Source organism: Amblyomma maculatum, chromosome 7, assembly GCF_055883805.1.
Source record: "Amblyomma maculatum isolate TAMU_Amacu chromosome 7, ASM5588380v1, whole genome shotgun sequence".
NCBI lineage: Eukaryota > Metazoa > Arthropoda > Arachnida > Ixodida > Ixodidae > Amblyomma > Amblyomma maculatum.
The window spans coordinates 98,699,516-98,719,126 of NC_139350.1; the positions used below are offsets into that span (position 1 = coordinate 98,699,516).

Below are 19,611 nucleotides of genomic sequence, written 5' to 3' on the forward strand. Positions count from 1 at the left end.
TGGAAAAAAACGTATTATCCAGGAAAACGTATGATCCGAACTGCCTAACATAAAGGGGGGATAAGTAAAACAGCATTAGGGGAGACGAAACACGTGAACGACATACACACGCGCTGTTTTTTTTTTTTTTTAACGTGAGTAGACGGGCCCGGCATGTGGCTGCGGCCAAAAGGTTCATACATATAACAGAGGAGTGTTTCGTCTCCCCTAGCACTGTTTTACTCGATTCTTAAGCATGTACCAACCAGCCTGTATTTGCCCTCTTCTGGAATCTATTAAGGGGGGACCCTGGTCTTAACCCTTTCACTGCCGGGTTTTTTTCTCATCGCTGCACTCCCCCTGCCGGTTTTTTTTTCATGTTAGTTTCGTGAAAATTTTATGTTAGTAACGCACTGTGATGCTCTGCAGGACATGTAACAACTTTTATTCAGAATAACCTTGTAGATATTGCACTGAATACAAAAAATAAGAATTAACAAAACAATTATTTCCTAATTAGGATGTAAAGGTGTGTAGAAAACTTTTTTGGTGTGGTACTCTTCAAAACAAGGCACCACACAGACACCGCTATGATCGGAGTCCGAATTCATAAGCAATTCCTGAATTTCTTCGTCTTTCAAACCGCGGACGCACGCGGAACGCTGCCTCGCCATGGCTGCTCTGTCGAGGCCAAGATCAAGAGACGCATCTAAACAAATGCGCCCGATCTGTTGCTTAAAATTTATAATGTTTTATGAATTTATGTGTCTTCTCCATAGATGGCGCGACATGCTTGCATCGTTTTTTTTTCTTACAAGAGTATAATCTGGAGCGACAGGGAGCGAGTTAAAAAGTCAAAACGAGTATACTCGGGAGAAGCAGGGAGTGTGCATGTGTGGACACACGAGTTATCTCGGGAGTGGCAGTGAAAGGGTTAAAACAGTATTTTTTTATTTACTGGTAGATTTTGATGAAAGTTGCACCATTTATGCAGATTTTTGTGCTGATTTCAAATATGCACATTAATTTTATGTAAACCATTTAGTTCTGAAGATATTGAGCACTTTATGTTCTTTGTTTGGAGGTGAGCTGTCAGTAAAACTACAGGAGTTATGATAAACACTGACGTATCAAATCAATTTAGAACACGCAGAGAATACAAAAATAAAGATTGAATGTCCTGGTTCCATTTTAACCAAAGTTACAGCTTGTCAAAGTTCAGAAACCAAAAAGCCACCTTGACACTCCAGAAAACATGCAATTTTTAAAAACTTTCCTCATTAAATACTACAAATTCATTTATATTTTTGCACTGTACATGAGCTTACCTTTCTGGTGCAAAGGAATTATAGCAATATCATAAGTAGAACCAGAGATATCGCACCTCCAAACATGTACCGTCCTCAATATTTTGATTTTAAGAAATTGAGGAAAAACGTGTTGATAAATTTTTGAAGCACCAAAGCTAACAGTAACTCATTAAAGTGGGTTCTGACTAGCTTCTGATGTCAATGCATCATTTACCATCGATATAATTCGCCCTCAAGGAATGAAATTTCCGGCAAATGGAATGCATGGTCCGGAGGCCACCACCAAGACGAGTGCGTTTGCATCGTGACCTCCGCAAAAGTTGGTGCCAAGTTGTGGCGCGCGATCGCCATTCTCACGTTCATGCAGTAAATGAAGTCGGCCTGCAACTAGTGATAAGCGACCGTTGCTCATCTCGCACCGCTTAGCATTCAGAAGAAAGTTTATTTCAACAAGATTTGGAATTCCGCGCAATCTTCTCTATGTTCTGCATGTCGCGGGACGCTGCTTCGCGACTGCCGCTGCGGCTGGTCGCGGCACTACCTCAAGGCGATCTATCCCGGCGTTGAAAACTGCACTTTCTTATCTGCACCCTCACGATTCGGTACGCGGCAGATCGTGCCGCTCCTCGCTATCGCACTGAGCACAACAGGCTATGCTACGCTGTTATCAGGCCATCGCGGACTCGACGCGGAGCGTCGTCATTGATTGCACGTAACCAGATGCGGCGATGCAGCATACCCGGTGCGTTTATCTCCTCTCGCTACTTTTCTTTAGCGCACCGGCCAACCTGAAGATTTCAAAATTCGCAAAACCTCCGCGACCAGGGGGGGGGGGGGGGGCTGTTTTTGTTGTTTTTTTTTACTTTCCAAACATTTATCTTTAGCGACACCCTTGCCAACAGGTTTTCCAATGCCAACAGGTTTTCAAGAGGCAAACTTCGGGACTTTATTTCATCCAGAATCAGATTTCCAATTTCCTGACCCGTCGCTTCCCCTTGGATTGTACCGAGGCAAAGGAGGCGACTTTCAACTCTACTGGTCTCTTTAACGAAGTATGTCGCAACAATAGGGTAAAGCTGCGTATCCCTATTGTTACTTCCGTCCACAGCAATCGAAAATACCTGCTTTTTTAGGGCATCCAGCAAAGGAGTCTGCGTTCGCGGCCATTTCACGAACAATTGCCATCGTCTTCGTCCGTCCACAGGCGTAGCGTTTGGCTTCCTCGCACTTATATAAGGGGGTACTTGGGGAACATTTTCCGGAAAAGTGGTCCAGCATGATCACCGACACTGAGCGGTATGTTGTGTTCAACTAAAAACGCCGTGAAATGACATTGTGCACGAATCACACCGAGGTCGCTGTCACTGCGAACAAAACTTCTCAGTCTCGGCTGGCTGTCCGCGGCTCGCACGTATCCTTGGTGCTTTTTCGAAGTAATGTGGATCTTTATGTTGGACTTGCCACCATGTGAAATGTTAACATCACAGGCACACGTAGGGCAAAATCCGAACTTCTCTCCTTTCTTAGATGGCACGAAGCACGTACATTCTGCCGCGTACGACTTCAAGAATGGGCAAAATCCGAACTTCTCTCCTTTCTTAGATGGCACGAAGCACGTACATTCTGCCGCGTACGACTTTAAAAATACTTGGAACTACTGTCGCGGCTTTGAGCCCGCCATTGCACTGCGAAACCGCTACTACTAAAACTTCAGTCACACTGAGTCGGACGCGGCCGCAGATCACTCAAAAACAGAGGCCAACACCAAAGTTGTCCAAACACGTGAACAAAGGAACAGCCACTAGCCTGGCGGAGGCGGTATCGAGTTTTGGATATGAATTCGTGTTCCCCCGAGTAGACGATAGAAGTCACTACAACGTTTGCAGCTGCTGATGATGATATCACAAATATGTGTTGCCCTCTCGTGGCTGCCAAAGGTACCATAATAGTGTTAACATGGCCTCCGAGATTACCCTTCCGCGCGTGTGGTGTTATCTCGGAGGCTATGATGTTAATAGATGTCCGCACTTTTTTTTTTTCCGAAAATAAAACATTTTTCGTAAAATTTCCCACATGATCCGTAAAATCATAAGACTGGTCAAAATTCGTACATTTTACGAAAAATTTGGAAGAGTTTGCAGGTATGCTATAGGCTAATAACGAAGCGTGAATCTCAATACTGCGCATTTCGCGTTGTGGTTACGATGAGGGAACGGCGCTAGGCCGACTAGGCCTACAGGAGAGACCTTTTCAAAATGGCGACGGACCGCGAGCAGTCGACACCGCCAGCCAACTAAAGCTCGCCATTTTGCTCACGTGTGGTGGGAGTCCAATAGCAGGGCGTGTTTCACGCAATTTTGTTCCTTTGTTTTCCACTTCGATGGGCTCACTCATGGTCACCAGCCGAGATATAGGAATGGCCTGAATCGCGATCTTTCGAACGATACCAAGATTATGCCCGCGGACCGCGTATTTCTCGAACTGCGGGAGATCGAAATTCGGCGTGATTTGACCTCAGTTTAAGGGCCACACACACAGATTCTCGTCTTTGAGAACGCTGTAACACGCAAATTAGGCGATATTTTTCAAAGAAACTTCGGAGATAGCTGCGGAAAGATCTCAGAATCGCGAAAACGAGGAGATTGAAAATCCAATTTTCTGACTGATTTTTGGCTGCAAAGACCCAGGTCCCCCCTTAAAAGAATAACTTCTGAATGAGGTACAAAGGCATTTAAAAGGGAGGCTTTCATTGCATAAAAGTGTATATTAGCAAGTATAGGCATGAAGTATGCACAACTCCTTTTATTTGGCTCTCGCAGAGTTTAGTCCGTATCTTGCGTTACCCTAAGGGAAGAGATTTAGCAATAGATCTGGTTCGCAGAAGGAATGACGAGCTGGAGTTCGCTTCCTTAATTGTTTCAGGATGCTTCGCCCCCTTACTTAAATGACATGTGGAGGAGATATCGTGATAGCTTACAGTCACTGCACTTTTGCTGCTTCCCCCCGAACCGAACCGCTCGTATGCAAGCGAATACAAAAAAAGCTCGCGAATTTGAACTTTACGGAACCGGGAAAAACGTTCAAACGAATGGCCTCGAAAAAACTGACAAGAACCATTTTCATTATGGTAAATTTACCTTAATATCTCGCGTAACAACCTTCTCGCATAATGAACCTGTCCCCCACTTTTTTAACTGAGAATTGAAGAAAAAAGAAAATGCGTTCATCAGCACATCCCTTAGTGTCGCGCGTCACCGTCGCATTCCACCACTCATTCCTTGGCACTGTGCCAAGATGATGCGCAGCAAGATTTCGTTATGTCAAGGTTCCCATGTTCTAGCTGCTCAAATAAAGTAATAGGTCAGTGGAACACTGCTAGTGAATGGGAATTTGTAAATTGCCAATTCAGAACGTAAGCAAGAAATTCTAGCAATAATAAGCACTAACAAAAATACCGGATGTTTTATATATCAGGAGGATAATGGGTGATAGCAAACAAATGCACATTTTTCTTCATGTGAGCAAACAGCGAGCACAGCGCCGACGCCGCTATTTTTGCGCGGCAATATTTTGTCTGGCCTCACATACACGTACCATATTTGCACACGTAATGAACTTGCCTCCCACTTCTGCCACGAACTTTGAAAAAAAGCTAGCCGTTCGTGAATTTAAAAGGATACACGAATTAAGATATCCAATTCTATAAGGAAATAGACTTCCGTGGGGTATAGACAAGCATCATGTTTGTAAACAAAAGTGGTGCTGTGATCAGCAGTGACGTGGGGTGTAGGCAAAATGCAGCGTGCCTACACTGCGCCAAGTGACACTGCCTTCGAAACCAGTTCGCACATGTGAATATACTGAAGCGTAAGCTTCGTTAGTGCATAGAAATAGTTTGGCTTATGCCTGGAGAGAAGCCAAGCACTTCTACAGCCGATTACTGCTGGAATCACTCGGCTAAGAGCTGATTGGCTCCCTTCTTCGTGGCCTCAACAGCGCGCGGCTACGGTGGGCGGCTGTAGTAACTGATTAAGTTAAATGAAGACGAGAAAGTGCAATATTTAAGAAAAGCTAATAGTCAACACTGTTCAACTCCCAGGCATATTGCTAGCACATGAAATGAGGACAACAATATAAATGACGAAGTGAATTCATATGACGACTCTTGATGAGCTTCGTGCTTCTCCAAACACCTTCACTCTAAGAAAAATATTACCGACAAGTGTAGAGAACTAGAAATCATATTTTAGCTCCCTGTACCTGCAACTTAAGCGACAGAAATTCATTGAATAAGAACTTAAAGGGGCCCAAAACAGCCTTAGCGATACAGTTTCCCTATGCCTAGTATGTGAAAGAATGTCGATATAAGATAACCTTCCCGCAAAAATTTTTTAAATGCGGCATTTGGAAGCAGAGTTATTTGCAATCAAATTTTGAATATCTGCGCCTTCGCGGCTTTCCTCCTCTTTTCAACTTTTTAGCGCGCGCAAAGGCTGGCCCTCCTCCAAGGCCTCGCCCACTGACACGTCACAACTGACGCATCTGCGCTTTTACTTTTTTTGCTTAGCACCACACGCCGCAACTTCCGTTTTGTCGCGCTTGCTTGCCGACGCGCCACCGGGGGCCTCTTGTCGTCTGCTTCATCGTCATCGCCCTTCGGCACAACCCGCAAGTTTTGTTGCCACGCTATACATCCCTGGCGTTGACCTCACCTTCGATTTTGTGTTACGTCGTGTGCGCGACGAGTGCAGAACAGTTCTGGGCTAGACTGGTCACTCTCTTGAGTTCGCGAAGGCAGTTATCGAAGCGCTGAAATCTTGTTGTTGACGGGACATGAGCGGGAGGTTGTTACAGTGTGCAGTCCCTGGCTGCGAAGGTATTGCTAGTGACGGCAGGAAAAACATTCTGCATCAAGTGCTTCAAAACGCCAACCTCCGGAAACAGTGGCTACAGATCATCGGATAGCCAGTATCGGTGAAGACAGTGTTTATTTACGTTTGCTTTACCCGGATATGTGGTTCGCGATTTGGGGATCCCAACAAGACAGTCTGCGTGAAGGAGCGGTACCAACGCTGTTTCTTCCAACCCTGCCGGTAAGTGTAAAATGAAAAGATTGTGATAATATTAGCTTTAGACGCGTTATCACAGTACAGAGTGGATTGTTTTCTTTTAACTCAGGCGATCTTGCTCGGCGTTGTGGCATGCATATAGCAAGATTTGTCATGATCACTGTGAACTACACTGCTCAAAATAAACCAGTGGCGAGCTTACGATGGGATTCTTTTTTTTTTTTAATGTTATGCTAGTCGACCCTACGCACCAATGCACCCATATAAGCCATATACTATCATCGTCGGGGTTCAGCAGCGGATTCTTGAACGGCGGGTACTTGTGGGGGTCGAGTCCCATCTCGGTACTCATTCGCCGAAGTCGCTTTTCAAGCTCGGGGTCCATAATATTCGTACCGCAGCAAGGGCATGAGATGTTAGCGAAAGACTAGAAATTCAAAATCGAGATCGCAGAGAGCGGTCTTCCGGGCGTTGCGGAGGGAAACTCTCTCGTGCACCTTGCCCGAACATTGAAACCTCCGTGTTTAGGTTCCTCTTGCTTTTGACTATATGATGCCCCTTCGTGAAAAATAACGATCGATTGTAAAGAAAAAAAAAAAGGAAGGGGATGAGGAGAAGGGGACTGCGTAGTTTTGCGCTGTGGTGTAGTTTGTCAGCCGCGGTTCGGCGTCAGCTGACTGCAACGGCGAACACGCGCGCCGACAGGAAGTAAACAAACTCTGTTCGGTGCCCGATTATTATCGCAGCATGACTCCCGCCCTGTAGCTTTTTTTTCCTTTTTTTTTTAACGCCGTGTGGTGTTTGTACAGAGCGCACCCTGAAATGTCGCGCGGATGGAGCCGCGTCCAAGTTTACCAACCGAGGCGGCCAGGAATTAGAAACATGTGAAAACCGAGATGGGCGTTAAGAAGAAAGAGAAGAAAGTCAGGAATGAAGAGATGGAAACAGAAAAAAAAAGTGCCAAGAGGCTTTACCCTTCAGCAGGAGGGGGAGGGGGGGGGGTCGCGAATGAAACGTTATCACTCGCGTGAACTGGCTTAGTCGCTCAAAGTTGTGCCTCTTTATCCCTAAGCGATCAGCTGCCGATCGGAAGTGTAAGAGTTGGTTTTGACAGGAGCATAGACAGGAGTTATACACAACTAGATTTTTCCTGCGGAAAGGGGGGGGGGGGGGGATTAACCACAACAAGGGAAGAGGACTTCTCCAAATGGCTCACCGACAGCAATAAGAGCAAGAGCCTTCTCCGGTTCCTAACGGAAAATAATTTGCACGGGTTCTTATAATGTGCCTTATGGCAAGCTTGCGTAATAAAAAAAGAAAAAACAGCGCGCGCATGCAGTAGTGCAACGATCGAGTGTTACAATGTTACAAGTGGCTCACAAATGCACATTTATTTTTGTCCCAGCTTTTCCAGGAACAGCGGGTGCCGATCATCAGCCAGCTGGATGGAATGGAAGTGGACCTCGCAGGAGATGGGCGTTGCGACTCCCCGGGCTACAGCGCCAAGTACTGCACGTACAACGTTGTTATCATTCAGACTGACCATATTCTACAATGGGAAAAGGTAAGAATAGGAGAGGTAAGGCAATGCTGCGATATGAAAATTGGCAAGCTGCAATTCATATTAACTGTGTGAAGTCAGCTGCAGTGCCCAATAGTGCGAGCATGGGGCCTGGCCTAAACTTAACGAGTCTCAGTGCAGTCTTTAACAAAAGGCGACAATTTCTGCATATTATTAGGAGAAATTATTTTCAGCCTCACCAAGAGTGCCCTTGGCAAGTGCTGCTTGCATGGCTATACATAAAAAGAATCAAATTAATCATTATATAATACAAACAATTGAATTACAAAATGTTTTATCGTTGCAAACCAATGGTGAAGAGGTACATTTGCTGACATATATTATTATGTAATGAGTTTTTAATTTCATCTATCTACAGACCACCACCCAGCTATCTGGACATATTGCAAGAGCAGCAAATCGCCCATACAGCACTACTTTGATCCTTGGTGCATTACTAAAGATGCATGCAGTTGCTTGCTTTAATAATTAGGGCGAATACATGGTAATAACAATATTCTATACTGCATTTAAGAAGTTGGAAGCTGTGAGCAGGTCAAAGGGCTGTGAAGCAATAGAACCATGGATCCAGACAATCACAAGTCTATGTTGCTGCCCTTGGCCAGGGTAATGGTGACCTGATCATCAGCATGTAGCAGCCTGTTGAACCACATATGCGATAAGCGTGATGGCCATGATAGACCATACATCAAATGCCTGCATTAGCTCCTTGCAAACAGGCAATGGATGAGCAGAGGTAATCTGTTTTGTATAGTTTTTTTTTGTAAAGTTTTCACTTTGATGTTGTTTGAAAGGTGCACGGCTCACACTTGTGGCATTTGTCAACCAATGATAAATTTAAGAGATAGGTAATGCAAATAGAACTTCACAGAAAAAACTTTGTATACATTCGCACATAACAGGAAGTTCACATATGACATAGCTGAGAAAGAAACCCCTAATGAAGTGAAGAAACAAAATAATGTAAATGTGAGTGCTGAGACTGCAAGATATTTTAATACTGAGGCAGCTTGGTTATACATGCTAGTATGGAACACAAATACAATGGGATTTTCCATACTGTCCTATACTGACAATTTTAAAGAAGACAAAGTGTAGCATGTTTGCTCGACAACATCTCTTAGATTTCTTTTCACCGTAATATAGTACAGTAGAATCTCGATGATACGATTACGGCTGGTACAAATTTCGGGATGATACGAATTTTAAGAATGCTTTGAACGGACTACATTGTATAGAATACGTTAAGATTCGGGGTGATACGAAGAGTTTCTGAACCTGCTGCGGTTGATACGAACGTGCAAACCAGTCGTGCATGCGAGCGGGCCGGCGCGGCTGGCCTCAAGAGGGTAACATAACCGACGCGGCCGCCGCCAACTCCCCCCCCCCCCTTCCCCCGCCGCGAATGATAGGAACGAACGTTGTACAAACGCACAAAGCCACCGAGCAGCTCAGCACAAGAGCTCACAGGGGGAGAGGGTACCCACCGCGGCTGCCTCTCCTCTCCAACGCCTCTCACCCCACTAGCCACCCTACTCCCCCCTCCCTTTCGTAGCAAACCGACGAGCACTAGGCAAGGACGGCCAAGGCGAAGCACGTGCCCAGTCGTGTACGTCACTCATTCGCTGGCAGCTCATTGGTCTATCGAAAAGTTGTCTCGCCGGCTGTTCCCAGGAGGACTGTGACGCTGGCTGCCGCTACAGTAGTTCTCCGGTTCTCCATTCGCCGTTTCTTTCTGTCGTTCGCAGTGACGTGAACTGCCCAAACGTTAGAAATACGCAAGCGTTCGCTGCTGCCGAAATGTCGTGGAAGCGTAAAGCCCTTTCTTTTAAGGAAAAGCTTGAAGTGCTGAAGAGGGTCGACGAAAAGAAGAAGAGTGTCGACTTAGCAAAAGAGCTAGGGTTGGCACCGTCAACACTCTGCACCATTGTTGGGTAGCGAGATGTCATCTTGAAGAATGTGCAGCACTTCGGTGCGAACGTGAAGCAGGCTAAAACAGCGACCCATGTCAAGCTGGAAGAGGTTCTGCTGACTTGGTTCCGCGAAGTGACAGCGGCCGGCGTCAACGTGGACAGCAAGGTGCTACATGAAAAAGCCGACACCGTCGTGCTTTCGCTTGGAATTGAAAATTTCCAAGCGTCTGGGGGATGGCTGCACCGGTTTAAGGAGCGGCACGGACTTGTCTGCCGGGTCGTCTCAGGTGAAGGCAAGAAAGTGGATCAGTCAGCTGTAGATGAGTGGCTGAACACGCTGCCGGCGCTGATTTCGGAGTACGCGCCACGCGACATATTTAATGCCGACGAGGCGGGCCTCTTTTTCAACCTTCAACTAGAAAGAAGTTTGTGCGTAAAAGGCCAGGCATGCCAGGGCGGCCAGAAAAGCAAGGAGAGAGTAACAGTACTCTTTTGCTGCAACTCGGATGGATCAGAGAAACTCCAGCTTACCGTCATCGGTAAGTCGAAGAAACCGAGGTGTTTCCGATCGGCGGAGCGTTTGCCTGTCTTTTACAAAGGCAACCAAAAGACGTGGATGACTGGAGATTTTTTCCGCGAGTTCTTGACAAGCCTAGATCGGAAAATGGCGTCAAGAAACCGGAAAAGTTTGCTTTTCGTGGACCAGTGCTCTGCCCACCCAAAGGAAATGACATTCAATAACGTGAAAGTCAGGTTCCTGCCGGCGAACACTACCAGCCATCTTCAGCCACTGGACGCTGGGATAATTAGAAATGTGAAACATCATTTCAAAGGACTTCTAGTGAGGCGTCTGCTGGCAAAAATTGACCGTAAAGAAGCAAACTTGCGGATCAGTCTCTTAGATGCTTTGCACTTTCTAGCCATGTCGTGGGATGGTGTAACTTCAGACACAATCTCGAACTGTTTTAGAAAGTGCGGATTTGCCATCGGACTTGCTGCGGCTTCGGCAGGAGATTGTCAAGAGCCAGACGAAGACCTCACGATTGATGGCTGGGACAATCTGGAAACTGAAGCTTCAGTTCGGGACTTCGTTACCGCGGACGACAATGTCGCGGGCTGAGGTCTATTGAAGACTTGGTCAATGAAGCGAATGATTGCGAAAGTGAGCCTGACAGCGATGGTGACGCTGATGACGAGTGTGATCAGCCACCGTCAAAGGCAGATACTCTTCAAGCTTTGGACGTTCTGCGCCGCACCGTAAGTGCCAGCAGCGTGAGCGACGAAACCGCGGCACGGTTTTATGCCTTTCAGGTGGAGCTTGTCCGCGATTTCAACAGCAAAAAAGTGCAGACAAGCATTACGGACTTTTTCGGCCGCAAGTAGTTCGCCATAATAAACTTTGGTTCATTTTCAATTCATTCCCATGTGGGTGTTGACTTGTTTTGAATCATACGAATTCGGGATGATACGAATATTTTGCGTGCTCCCTTGCAATTCGTATCATCGAGATTCTACTAGTACAAGACCTGGGGTGTTTTTGAGAATATGATGCTAAAACTGTTTTCAGCTGCAATGCAGCAGCTGTAAGCAGGTTCAGCATCTACGATTGACTAGAACACACACCAACACTGCAACTCATCAGCCAAATATTTATATATATTTTTTTATGTATATATTTTTAACAGATTCATGTGCTTTCAAGAAGCTGAACTCCATTCTGAAGAACTCCCAGTTTCTGATTGACACTCGACAACTGTCTCCCACAGCCCAAACATCTTCCCTTGAATCTTTTCACAACTTTGTCATCAAGTTTGCTCCCAAATCAATGGCATACTCGAATGGTGGGATGCAAGTAAGGTTTGTTGAATGAAAGAGAAGACTAAGACATTATTTTTCCCTCCAGTGTGACTATGTAGTCCAACTTTTCTGCATGGCATGTGCAAACAATAAGTCCTTGCATGAAGCTTTTAATGTATGTACATAATATTGTCATTATAAAAGGAACAGAGACCATAGGAAATTGAACACAGTGCGAAAAAGAAAACCAGAAGTTCTAATCATTTGCTCCATTTCCTTTTGCTCCTTTTGATTCTTCAACTTGCTAAGCAGCCCATTGGAACTTGCAACTAAGCAGACTGCTTTTAGTTCGTGCTATGGAATAGCCCTGGAGGGCTGAAAAATTGCTTTGTGACCAATTTCAAGCACCTCAAAACAGTCATTCTCATGGTCTAGTGCTGAGGTTAAGAGAAAAAAAGTTCAAAGGTTTTTTTTTTTTTTAATGTGAGGAGGGGGAAGCTGCTGTGTTACTTGACGCATTTGGCGCCTTCTTTTTATGGAAGTTGGGCTTGACTTCAGTCTCCTTAGTGCAGTGCTTGATCTGGAGCTCTCATGTTATCAGGCCAGGTAAAATGAGACCCTACAATTGCGATTCACAGGAGTCGACCCTGACATCTGCCAAAAAAAGTGCCCTCCACGTAACTCAATCCCAACTTCTGCATAAAGTAGGCACTCAATGCACCTTATGAGCCAGCTGCCACAATCCTTCCATCCTGATAGTAAATACACTGCTGTAAAATTAGCTGAACTTATCTTGTGTCTTTCTTTTCGAAACTTGGAACACTTCCATGTCAAAGGTAGTTATCATACATTTGGAGGAGACAGCAGTGCACACTTCTGACATTCAAGGATGCTTCATATAATATGGTAAAAACATATTTGGTAGAATGGTAGCACTAGCCATTCTGTAATCCCCTTCCATGGAAAAAGTGAGACAGGAGGCTATAGACGTACTGCACAGGCCACCAAGGGTCCTCATTGAAAGTCATTGCTGTTATATAAGAATAGGCAGATGGGATGAGATAAAGAACAGTGCACCAGGAATACATACAGACAGAAATGACATGAGCTGAGACACTGCAATGACACAAAGTTGAGGGCGAGCATGGAGGGCTGGCTGGAAAAACACCTTGTCTCTCTTTTGTGCTCCTCATCTTAGTGCAGTCCCAAGACAAAGGTAGTTTTTAAAGAACTGGAAGTTATCAGCGCAAGTTTCCGGCCCCTCTAGAACCATCTCGAATGTCCCGAAGCTAATGTATTGAAACTGAAAGAATGCTCAAGGTTCACCTGATCACTTGGACTAATGATGATCGCTAGAATACCACAGCAGGGAGAACACGGGTGATCCACGATATGAAGTTGTATAGCCCATGTCATACATTCATTTTGCTGCTTGAAGATCGTTGCATCACATTTTTAATTTGATATAAAGGCGCTGGATATAGAAGCTAAAACAGAAGCAATCTCTGCTGCAGTGATGTGAATATAATGCATAATGGTTTCTTATAGTAGCCTCTACTTAGCATAATTTTGCTAGTAGGCAACAAGAAACACATTTTTTTCCAAAGTATGAGAAATTCATTCATATTTACCTTCTTTTTAGGTCACATCTGGCTGTTATTCACTTCAATGAAAATTCTTCTAAGCTCCAGGCACAGAAAAAGAAAGGAGAGGACGGCTGGAAAGTGAAAATGGCAAAATCAAGAAAATGACATTTCAGTGCCGCTTCAGTGAAAATGGAGCATACTTTTTGTAAGTTAAAACTTCCTTTTACTTATATTATTACACAAAAAACTAAGTGAACTGTTGTAATCACGATGGCTATTTCGCGCAGCTTACGTCCAGAGGCGCCTCCAGGATGCGGAGAAACGGTCTCAGGGCTCTTCACACAGAGACACAGCTGCAAGCATTAAAGCCCCTTGATACTTTGAAAGTTACGCCAACGATTGAACTTTGCCGCCGCCGTGCTACCTCCTCGCCTCCTCCTCGCTCCTTGCGCGCCCCTTCGCTGAAGGCCGGCTCTCCGCCCGATTTCCTGAGCGACGATTGGTCTCCCTGCCGTTGCCCTTGGCAACCGACGCGCGTCCGGCGTTTTCCTTGTGTTTTTTTTTTCCTTCGCGCCATTTTTCTCCTAGTCTCGGCGAGCGAATATTGCGCGCTGTGCTTTTATTGCAGCATGCAAGCTCTATGCCGTGCTGTTGCGCGTACAACTGCAGCAAGCGGCCTGAAGATGGTTATGCGGTAATCATGATATCTCAAGGCAAGCGTGACGGCTTGCGCACGAGTCAATTGATTCACAAGATTAGTCGAAAGACGTTCATTCCTAGAAGAACAGAGTTGTTTGCGACGAAATGTGCCTTTCTCACTCCCCGTAATAACGCGTCACCTGACGCTGCGTTTTTTATTCCTGCTTGCTCCTCAATATTTTTGCGCCGGCAACATGTTCATTGTATAAAAATAAGATTGTCCTTTGCAGCATGCTGAATATTCTGCGAGGCTCCAAGGCTCCATCATTTACCACGCTTCGACTTCTGTACAGTCAGAAATAGGGCGCTATAATCTGCTTTTTGCTGTCAGAGATAACTGGAAAATTACAATCTCTCGATTGCATTTGTCGCGATTGTGCTAGGATCCCTGGCCTCCTTCACTAAAAATCAAAATTCGGGCTTGTAGAGGAGCTAGCCTTTCCAGCTTGTACTTGTAGTGTGCATCAGTTACTCGGGAGCAATGAATGCTGGCCCTGAAAAACTCTTTGGCAAGTAAACCCGAGGTATTGCGGGTAATCTGCACTAGTTAGGTCGTACGGCATGTTTTTTTTTTTTTTTTTCAATTCTTGAATGTGTCTTGCCATGCTTCGAAGCACGCGTGGGTTAAAAAGTATGCGTTCGTTTTATCAGGGATACGGCCAATGTACAGGAGGTGTTCACATGATCACACACACTTCACTTTGACCATGACTACTAGGCGTTGGCAGGTTACCTTCGCTTTGCAAGCTGGAGCTCTAAAACCGCGATTCCGCGTATTCATTTACGGCGAGAAAAGTTTTTCCATCGATTTCAAATCAGCCGGAATCATTGCATCAATTTTCTGTATTTACGAAACTTAAACAATCAATAATGATTATAGTTATGATGTAAAAATAGGGGAACATTTTGCGAGCAACAATTCTTAGCACTGTAACATATTACTCAGTTCAATTGTACGCAAGATTTTTTTTTCACCTAGCCTGAGTGATTAACTCATCGCTCTATGTTCTAGCTACATTTCACTAAAGACCAGTTTGAGCCGCCAATATTACACGAACTCGAAAAAAAAACAGGCCCAACGCAGTTCCATCAATTTTCTCTCACCGACCTGTCCTGAAGTAAAGGTAGCCTCCTCGACAGAGACATGAACCTCGCGCTGATAGTAGTCAGTTATTTCTATGGCTTGCTCTTTTCCCACCTCCATTTATGAGAAAACAAGAAAGTATAAGAATTAAAAGTCAATGTATAGTTGTCTCGTCAGGTATTATAATAGAGATATGACAGACAATGTAAGTCAATGAAAATTGAAGTATATCAATGGGTCATGGGATGGCATCAGATTAAATAGTGATGGTTATGAATAGTGATAGGTAATGATGGTGGCTGTTACGAATAATAATAGTAAATGATAGTAATAGGCCCGGATAGTGAGGTGATAGTGTTCGTTGCAGATAGTGACAGTTACGATAGGTCTCTGGCATTAGTAGATGTAGTGATAGATAGGATAGCGATACTTAATGAATTGGCAGTTATATGCTTTCTCATTTCCGCACGTTGAAAACCTATGTGCACCCTGTAATTTTTTTATTTGATTGTTGCGTTCAATGAAATCCAGCTCTTTTACATAGCACATGAGGCCACAGCATGCTTGCCCCACAACTTCAGTGTGTCGGCAATAGGGTCCACCACTTCTCCCAGTGTACCCTGCTGTCTTTTAACCACATGTGAAGTCAGTGAGTGGCCGCGTACTCACTGCCGTGGCAAACCTGTTCCTTGCCTCGAAGCGGCAAGGAACAGCTCAAAATTTGGTTTTATACAAAATTAACTAAATCGCGAATCGCTAACTAGCACAGTGCCATTACACTTGGCCTAAGCTTTCCAACGGTATACGGTTCGATGTTGCTGCTAAAATTTAGATTTTAATTGCAATTTACTAAATATCAATTATTTGGCCCAGTAATTGATCAAAATACATGTACAATTAACCAATAATCCAATCTCATGGTTGATCACGTGACATATACTATGCTTAGAGAGATAGCTTGACAGTAGCGAAATAGACTAGGTCCTGCTTTGGCCTTCTCCGATCTTGAAGTTCAAAGCACCAGCCTGGATCGTTTTCCAAAGTTTTACTGCGGTGACAGATTTCACGCTCTAAAAAAAACAAACACAAAGTCAGAGGCAGTACTAGATTAGGTGCACAAAGTAAAACCTTAATATGTGACTTAAAAAGTGTCTGTAGCACAGAACTCGCCTGAAAGCTTTGTTTATCAGTATTCTCCATTAAAACAGTTCTAAGAAAAAACCAATCAATTCATGAACTTTACTTTCGGCATTCTCTATGCTTTTCTAGCAATTTTTCAAAAATTTTGTGCACTCCTGGAGCGCAGATCTAGCCCAAAAGCTCGCGCTTCACTGACTGCTGCGGCAGGCCGGCGGGCGTCTAGGAGAAAAAGCGTGTCGTGCGCAGCGTTCGCCACCGCCGCGCGAGGAGAATCGAGGAGGAAAGCGCGGCGCGGAGGAGAGTGTCGCTACTTTCAAATTATCAAGGGACTTTAGCAAGCATAGCTTCAGAGCGCCACCTTATGACTGATGCCTATGAAAGACCGTCAAAAGAAGTAATTGCTGCACACAGGCACAGATTTGTGCTTCATCATGACTATTCAATTGCACAGCACAACTGTCAGTACACTTAACCCAAATGCTCAACAGACTGGCATCAGCGAGGCACAGCATTGGCCGCTGGAGCCAAAACAATTGTTTCAATATGTTTGCTGCGACTAACAATAACTGGAGCGCAGTTTCATATCACTTTTTTTGTCGTAGTGAGTGCAGTCTTGTACCCATGTCTCTGTGTTTCGCTTCTGGCTGCGGCCAAGCAAACGTGCACACAAAGCATGTTGCTGTTTGCTTATCGCGGCAACTCCACATGGTGTGCGACCGCACGCAGGCCCTTCAAGTATTGCATCAAAGCTGCCACTTGAAACAAAAAGTAGGAAAGACAGAGCAACTGTGGGTTCAGGGTGTGTGTAAAGCTAGATAGCGAATAATTATGCCGATCAGAGTTGTTCAGCTTCTTGAGGTCAAGCTGGAAGTAAATGGAAGTAATTAAAGTGAGCCGACTTCACAAGTGACCATGTCACATCTCTCTTTTCACAGGCTCGCTGTTCCGCATCCGTTAAGGTCCGCAGTTTACAAGACAACAGTGTAATTGCGCTTATTATTATTATGTGGGCGATATAATACTGTGTTCTTAGCGATAATTTATACTGCTGAGCGACTAAGAAAGCACAACGCTTCGCTGCGGAGAGAAGTTTTTTTTTTTTTTTTTTTAATAACGTCAATTGTTTACCCTCAGGACATAATGAAATATGCCCTAGGACTTATCTAGAGAAATTCTGTAGGCCTTCTCTCGAAATAAAGTTGTTTTCTTTGTTTCTTCGGTGCCTCCTCATCACTGCACGTCATGTGAAACCTTGCAAGGGGCAGATACAGCATGCGAATGCTAATACGTGTTTACCGCGGCGTCTTGTATCTCACCGGCCTAACCGCTCAGTAGTTTGTAGTGAAACTGCACACGAAGCTTTGATATTGCGGTAACTTTTATTTGCTCGCAGTAAGTTAGGTAAGGGTGCTTAATTCGCTGCTGCTGCGTACAATGCGAACCCGCAATCTGCGCCAGTATCGGGGGCCGAAAGCTGCCAACGCCGGCACATGATACCATGGGTTCGCGCATCGCGCACGGCCAAGCCAGGTAGGTACAGTTGTCTTAGCTAATTTACTATAAGGCAAAAGTTTATAACCTACAAACTTACTACGAGACAAAATGCAACCTCCGTGAGTAGTTTCACGCAATCAAGTCTTACGGTTAAGACGGTAGGATTTTAATAGCCGCCACAGTAATGATGCATCACAACAATGACTAACTCATTGCACCTGTGAAACCGTCGCTTATCTGTGCGCCATGTTCAAGCTAGTGAACACATTACTTACCAGCGTATGTTGTCGCCTTGACTTGATCCGAGGTGCGCATTTTGGTTTAGTGGACACAGGAACGGAGCAGCGGTTGCCTCCGAAATTTTGCTGCACTACGTAAGGCGCAGTGGATTGGGGCCCGACATTTAAAGCACCGACTTAATGTTGTAAACCTGTAAGCCGACTTCGAAGTTCATTTCGCATGGGCGACACAAGAAACGAGAACATTCACAGGCGGAAAGTGCCCCGCAAGTACACTGCAAGGAACTGAAACGAGATCGCCGCTCGCGACCGCGCCGCGATTGCCGTGGTGCCTGCGCGAAGGGCAAAGATGCGCGCGTGCGCGCGCGAGACCGGAAGTGCAGGAAAAAAAAGCTTTGAAAAAAATGTTTCTGTCTAAAAACATCCTAATTTTCTTTCCTGATAATTAAAAGTTAAGCGTATTTCGATTTTTCTGGCATAAGCGATAGTTTAATGGCTGTGTGACGTCGCAAAGAAGCAGACCAATAGTCATTCGAAAACGCATGCACGTAGCAGCATTGCACAGAGGAGAAGGAGGACTGGCAAAAGTCGAAGGAAAGAATGCGCCAGCTTTCGAATGGGATTGTGGGACCTGCACTGCGCATAGACGTGTATTCAAATGTGTGCGTTCAAATGTGTATCGCAGCATAATCTAGCGACTGAGATAGTTTTTGAGGAGTGCTCGGGAGGTGTTTGTGGGCCCCTTTAATCTTTTAGTTCTTTGAAACATTTGCCTATGGTGCGCTGATAAATTGTTCCATCCCACTTAATAAAAAGGCGGTTCACATCCGTTTCATTGTACAGACACGTCAATGCCATTCACAGGTTGATATATACATGAAGGCTTTTAAAAATGCTCTCATTTTTTTCTCTTTGCTCTACCTCCATGAGCGCAAATAAAACATTCTCCACAATCACTTGCAGCGAAATTTAAGCGATTTCCTGGCATTTTTTTCATATACTTAGAACATATTTATGCAAATGCATGTCATATTATTCTGCTTATTTTACCCCCCTCATATACTCTATGCCATATATATACTGTACATCAATATTCTGCTCGATCAGAACTAGGTTGTACATGGGCATTTAATTCATTCGTCAGGTTCATAATGACCTTCAAAGGAAAATTTAGTCGGAGAAATAATCCTACGTGACTTTGCAGAGATCCTAAAGATGTTTCTGTGCTTTCTAGGACCGGTGATGAAGAGTCACTCGTTGAAACTCACGAAAGTGAAAATAGAGAAAAGCTATACTTCACAAGTCCGGGCCGTTTCAGCAATATCGTGCTGGAGTGACCGCTCAGGTAACTGCGGTTATGTTAGCATCAGTTTTGTGTCCTTTTCTGTACAAACATATGCACGGGCAGTACTGCAGGTGAATGGGATGTCACAGCGCGCCTTTCCGGCCTTCGATTAAGATCATACGCATACGGAATAACGCGTCAAAACTTCTTATGACTTGATAGTGTATAAAACATAACGTGCGCAAGATGCAGGCTTTTGCTATTGCTTTCGTCGTACAACCAAATAGCAACCACGAACATTTTTTTTCGTTTTTCATTAGTTTGCAACCACGCGTTGCAAACTAACTGATCAAGTTTTAATGCAAAAGTGAAACGCGCGTTAGCCACGAAGGCGATCAGTCACCGAAGGGTCTTGCTTGTCGCGCTCAACGCCG

The 19,611-nt window shown here is 44.8% G+C and overlaps 1 long non-coding RNA gene across 2 annotated transcripts in view; it reads right to left on the reverse strand.

Annotated features, from left to right (window-relative positions):
• Nucleotides 1-19,611, reverse strand: part of LOC146184099 (uncharacterized) — a 116,707-nt gene that overhangs the window by 86,599 nt on the left and 10,497 nt on the right. Inside the window, exons 3-4 of one of the 2 annotated variants that reach the window (XR_014708542.1) lie at nt 13,282-13,367; nt 7,732-7,867 (exon numbers count right to left, since the gene is read on the reverse strand). The exons of the other annotated variant lie outside the window; for it this stretch is intronic. This is a non-coding gene — a long non-coding RNA (uncharacterized LOC146184099). Of the gene's footprint in view, nt 1-7,731; nt 7,868-13,281; nt 13,368-19,611 lie in introns of those variants that run through there. 2 annotated transcript variants of the gene reach the window in all.